Raw genomic sequence first — 6647 nt, 5'->3', positions numbered from 1 at the left:
TAGCTCTACCTTTATTAAGCACTCTTGTCCCTACACACAACTTACCCTGAACAAAGCCATGCTGGCTCTCTCTAATAAGGCTATGATTTTTCAAATGCTTACAAATCCTACAGAACTATCCCCAGTGCCTTCCCCCATTACCACCTGGTAGATAAGGCTATGATGCTGAGTGAGGAACTCCTGCAGGTAGCTACCTGCACTGAAGGCACTTCCCCCAGCCCTTAGGCTCTAGGTCTCTCTACCCTTCTACTCCTGGCACCAGCTGCTGTCTACAATGTGCTAGATTATGCAGCACGTAACACACTACAAACTCTTTGCATTTGATCCCGCTCTATCTAGAACATTCCCTTGTTTGATACATCCCTCCTCCACATTCTCTGCTAGTGAAAACTAACTTGCCTACTCAGTTTCCCAGTTCTGATGAAGGGTCTTGGACCTGAAACTTTGACTGTGTGTTTTTCCATAGATGCAGTGGAGTGGTTCCAGCATTTTCTATTTTCCCTGCAAGTCCCTGCATTTGTTTGTCATACACTGTAAGACATCCATGGATTGATGCAGGCTACAAAATCGTATCTCAAGCAGCCTAATGACATTTTCCACTTCAGTCAGTTGTGCTGCATCTGTGCTCGGTCGGTAAAGTTGGAGAGCTCACCAGTGGAGAGGCCAGGCAAGTCCAATCTTGTTCCCAATGTCCATTCTTCGAGGCACCTCTGATTGCTCAGAGCAACACAGCTGTGCAGATTCCCTTGGAATCCATGGGTCACATGTCCTTCATGGGAACATGGCATTCACTACTAGGAAACTCTTCTTGATACCCACAACATTGCACATCGAGAAAGTTGAAACCTTTCTTAGTTCTAAAAAAACTCTGATATTACTTAAGAGGTGCCCAGTGGGCCTATACTGTACATACAGTCAATTCCCCTGACATTCCTGAGAAGCTGACAGTGCTGGCAAATCTTAATTCCCAAGACGTTCATCTCTAAATAAAATGATTCCATTGCAAAAGCAATGTCTGGGTGACTTCTCTGGCGAAGAGGTGAGCAGCAAATTGGGATCTGTGGCAGGGCTCGGGCTCCTTGACACGAAGCTGTGGCAAGGAACATAAAAGTTAGTGTAGCTTTGACCTCTGTAGACAATTCACTCTGGTCCATGCATCTTCCCATAGAGTATCACATATTTCAGTGAAGACAGCCTTGGAAAACCTAACCTTATGAAGCCATGTTTCATTATGGGGCTCTGGGTAAGTTGCTGTTGCCTTGCTGTTTTCAAATGGCTCCCACCCTGTAAAATGTCACTCTCTCACTTACTACTTCAAACAATGACTCTTTCGCAAAGGGGCTTGCAAAGAATGTTTCATGATAGTCTTAGCGAGGAGCTTTCTACCCCATTTTATACGAGTATGGATGGAATAGACATTGTTTGAATAATGACATCATTTGGTGCATGCACAAGTCTCAGAATGTGTGTGCTTATGTGAGCAGTGCATAGGAGAGTCTAGTCCAATTTTTCATGGTTTCTTCCAGATATAATATCCAGCATGATCTGCTATGGATAAAGTTGAAATTGGGCAGTGAAGTGTCCGAAGTAATATGCACTATGCAATTCAATTTATAGGCAAGGGACTTAAAGTTATATCACTTAAATAAGTTCTATACGATCTAATATCAGCCATGGAGAATGATGAACTACTGTTGTATGGAAATACAAATTGTAAGAGAATTGCTCAAAGAGAACATTGCAACGCATTGGTGTTCTCTGCATAAGTCATTAAATAAATTGCCAAACTATATGTCAACTTATACTTTTAAATAACAATGTTTTATCATGCTATTCTATATTTCAAACCTAAACAGTATTGGTGTAAGATACAGCAAAAATATATCAACTGAATGACTGTACTCACCATCGCATGCATCAAATTTTCCAAGAGAATATTGCTGCCAATCATTCTGCAACTGCATTACCCTTATGTATCAACATAAATCAACTAAAAATGTCTTTTAAGATTTCTTGAGTTATCTTAAGAAAATCTATCAGATTTATTAATATTCATAGAAATTTTTCCCAGTTGCATGGGAATTCAGGATGTATGGTGAGGGTTTCCACTGGTCAGATTTGACCATGGATATTGCATCCTAGCTGTCTAGATAGTCAAGCCTGGTCAGTACGATATGGAGAGCAAGCTGTTGCCCATGTAGCAAGCTCCCCCTCTGCACGCATCTGATGAACCCAAAGGAACGGCAGAGACTGATACAGTCTGCTACCAGCAGCATCACAGGAGTTATCAGTCAGTATTAAACTCAATGTAGGACTGCCTTAGGTACTCCAGCTCCAGATTTTTTCTTGGGGTTTACTCCCAAAGCCTTCCCCATGAGCAAGGCAGCAGAGGCTTGAGATCAGAGTTTTCCTTCTTCTAGATGAGATGCCAACCATGGCTGGTAAGCCCCATCTGCCCAAAGTAACTGGCTTTAAGGCGCCAGTAAACTACCTTTGCTCCATCTCCTGTCAGTAGAAATGGTTGCAACTGGCTTAGTAGCTAAGCCACACATGAAGGCCAGGAGCTGGACTTGGTTGTCAGAGGGTATTTTGGATGCATTCTAATGAGAGCATTTCCTAGATAGTGGGAGCTTGTCCCCATTACCACCCCAGCTATAACAGCCTTAAGGAATGAAATACCAAATAAAAGGCGGCTCACTTCTTGACATTCTGAAAGAATATGACAACAGTGCATCCTAAAACAGCTGAGAATAGAACAGAGGATATTTACTGCATTAGAGGATTTTAATAGGGAGGGATTGTATAGGAAAGGTTTGTTTTCCCTGGTCGGTGGGGGAAGAACACAGTTACGTAAAATAATAAAAGGCATAGATAAGGGAGATAGTTACAATCTTTTTCGCATGGGAAGGTTATTAAAAACAGGACTGGATTGATTTAAATTGAAGGCAGGGAGAGTTTTAAAGGTGACCTAAGGAGTAAGACTTTCACACAGAGAGCTGTTGATATTTGGCCAATGTCTAGAACTCTCTGCCAGAGGAGTTGGCACAAACAGATACAATCACTAAATTTAAGAGAAGCTCTCAGTAGGTCAGGCTGCATCTATGGAAGAACATTTAGACAAGAACTTAAATAGGCAGGGCATAGGAGGATATGGACCTGTAAGCAAATGTGAAAAAAATGTTGATATGAAAGTGGACCAAAAGTCCCATTTCTGTGCTGTACAACTTTGTTGTTCTATGGCATTCTTTAAAATGTGTCATTGGATTTTTCTCACCTGCATTGCTGTCTTTTCTGTAGCTACACTGAGTCCATGAAACCAAGAGCTCTCTTAAGGCTCTGAAACAACACAGGAGATGTTGGAGGCTCTCAGCATGTTAGGTTGCATCTATGGAAGAAAATGGACAGTTGACATTTTGGGCTGAGATCCTTCATGTCTGAATGGAAGATCTCAACATTAAACATTGACCATCCATTTCTCTCCACAGATGCTGCCTGACCCTTGAGCCCCTCCAGCATTTTGTGTGTTGCTCCAGATTCTAGTGTCTGCAGTATCTTGTTGTCATGGTCCCATCTGGCAATTCCCCACCTTGCTATTACCTCAGTAATTGAGCCTCAATCCCCTTGTCTAATTTCCAATCATTCCCAATTCCACTAATTACACATACCTGCTTTCCATCAGTAAATGCAGGATAAAAACCCTGTAATCACAACAAGGAGCTGCCAGCTTGTTGGTTGACTCTTGTATGAGTAACCTCATTTCATGGTTCTTTAGCTCTGTCAGTTCTAAGTTCTGCATTGTTGGGATTCTCTATGTGACCCTTGTCTCTGTGTAAAGACTCTCCTGAATATCTATTCCATGCTCACAACTGTGCTAATGCCTCGCAATCCTGCCTCCATGCCTGTGTCCAGCAGGTTCCCTCTGCAGCCACATCCTTACAACAGAATGAACTAGCCAAGAATGAACCCAGCGGACATGGACCCCGTGCAGCAGGCCCACTCCAGCCAGGGCTACTTACTGGGCGCCCATGACCAGCTGCTCAGGGAGGTCACAGAAAACCTTCGTACACTATCCACGAATGTGAGGAAGGTCAGTAAACAAGTTGACCGGGTATCTGCTTCCCTTACTCCGTCCCCTCCAAAAACCCTGACTGCCCAAACCGCACAGTCACGACTGTGCTAACGCCTCTCGATCCTGCCTCCATGCCTGTGTCCAGCACTTGGGTTCCCACCCCACAGCCACGTCCTTACAAAAGTTGTGTCTCCTTTAAGGCTCTGACTTGCTTTGCATCATTAATAGTGGCAGATGTGACATTTTCAGCCAGCTGTCAGTGGGAACTTTGTGTGTCTAGCATAGACAATTGGGACGAAAACAGATATTTTGAGATATATCTAATTGGATGCTATTTCAGTTCACAGCACCTAGTTAGTTGACCAACAAACCTGGGATAATCCAATTTCCACATATAAATGCATTACAATTAAGACTGATAATGAAAGGGCTTCTGATGAATATTGCAATAAGTAGTGAATAATTAGCGAATAGCCACCAGTGAAACAATAAATTCATGACAGTGTGGGACAGACCTGATGAAACAGAGAGCCTTTTATGCCACTTGTTATGTATACAGTACTTATATACCTACCCCTTAGTTGTATTTCCTTTACAGTCCAGTTAACACTTGGAACTTATTCTATGATCTACGTGATCCTGTGCCAAGAATCATTCCTGATTAAAGTAAAGCTCTAGAGGGGTTGAAGACCTCAGTACAGAGGAACATACATTCGGTGTTCTGCACTATTTTCTCCCTAAAAGCACATGGGCAATCTAATCCTATTTGTGTATTTAAATACATTCATAATGACAAATACAGAGAAACCCATTTCAGAAATTAATACTTGCCAACTGGTGCTGAGCAGAAATATGCAGTGAATGTATAAAGATGTGCTTTGAAATGGACTTACATTTTCCAGACATTAAGACATCAATTTTAGATTTTGCTGAAAGATAAACTCCTGAATTCATGGTCCGTTGTGAACTTTGCATTTTATTTGACTACCATTTGGCCTAGGTAGAGTGGATGTGGAGAGGACATTTTCTGTAGTGGGGAGTCTATGAACAGAGGATACAGCCTCAGAGCAGAGATGAGAAGGAATTTCTTTAGACGGGGGGTGGTGAATCTGAGTTCTTTGCTGCAAATGGCTGTGCCACCCAAATCCTTGGGTATATTTAAGGCAGAGGTTTATAGGTTCTTGATTAGTCAGGGCATCAAAGGTTATGGGGGAAGGCAGGAGAATGGAGATGAGAGGGATAATAAATCAGTGATGATGGCATAGCAAAGCAGACTCAATGGGTTGGATGGCCTAATTCTACCCCTATGTCTTGTGGTCTGAAGGTCATTTTCTCAGATGCATGCAAGTCTGCATTCTGAGTTCGAATTTTCTTTTTGCTACCTTGATGTAATTATGTATGGCAAGATCGTTCTCTTTATTTTGTTACATGGACATTAATAAACCAATTACCAATATTAATTTGCTAAAATAGAGTGGAAAAAAAATCTATAAATAAATCACCGCCATAATTTAAAGGCCAGTGTTCAAACTTTCAATCCATTGCTGATTTCAGTGGCAATTTCATAATTCCATTCATTCATTCATTAAATCAACAAAATTATATAACACCAATGAGCAGCTGGTAGACGTACATAATTCAGGCTTAGCATTCATGCATCTCGTTCTTCTAGACTGGTGTTATGCTGTTCTCTCAAACTCCTGCTGTCTGCAAGTTTAGGCCAGTCTATTGCCTGTTCCCAGAATATGACTCTTATCTCCTTACTGAGGACACTGATAAATGACTAAACTTATTATGGATGTCTGTTCATGTGATGTTAATTTAGCTTCAAAGTCAAACTGACTTGCACATTTGCAATATATTTGTGTAACATATGCCCCAAGTGTTAAAAACCAATCTGCTTGGCTTCAAGTGTCTCTACAACAAAGTGAAAGGTGTACTTCAAAGATTCAAAGAAACAAAGTACATTTATTATCAAAGTATGTATACAGAACACAACTCTGAGATTTGTCCTCCTGCAGGCAGCCACAAAACAAAGGAAAACCATTTAAGAAAACATCAAGTACTCAACATGCAAAATAACAAAAAGCCAGTGAATAACTCAAGAATATCAAACATCAAAGCAGAAGTCCGATAGTATTCAGTTTAGTGTCATGCTGTTAGTCCACTGATGGTCGCAGGACCACTCTTTGCCAAATACCTCCAGTATGTATCAATTGCCCCGATCAAACCACTCAAAAATAGCCAAAAAAAAAGTAACCAGAATCCAGGAACATATGCAACATGAATCTTAATGACCCCCCAAGACGAGTTCACAGCCTCTCTGATCAATATTTGCAACATAGATCCTATGGCTCCTGCACTTTCCTCCAACAGCAGCTAGCAAGGGAGAGCGGAAGACTGGTCAAACCCAAGCAGGCAGCAATGTACACCCATCCATCCTCCACTCTCATCATTGTCGACTTTAACCTTGCTCGACACTTTAATCAAAGAGAAGCAGTGGAGTTGATCATGGGTCTGTGCCCCGTCTCCAGGCTTCTTGGCCTCTAAGCCACACACTCTGCTCCAAACCTCACCA

Source organism: Mobula hypostoma, chromosome 3, assembly GCF_963921235.1.
Source record: "Mobula hypostoma chromosome 3, sMobHyp1.1, whole genome shotgun sequence".
NCBI classification, from domain to species: Eukaryota; Metazoa; Chordata; class Chondrichthyes; order Myliobatiformes; family Myliobatidae; genus Mobula; species Mobula hypostoma.
This window is presented reverse-complemented; position numbering follows the sequence as displayed.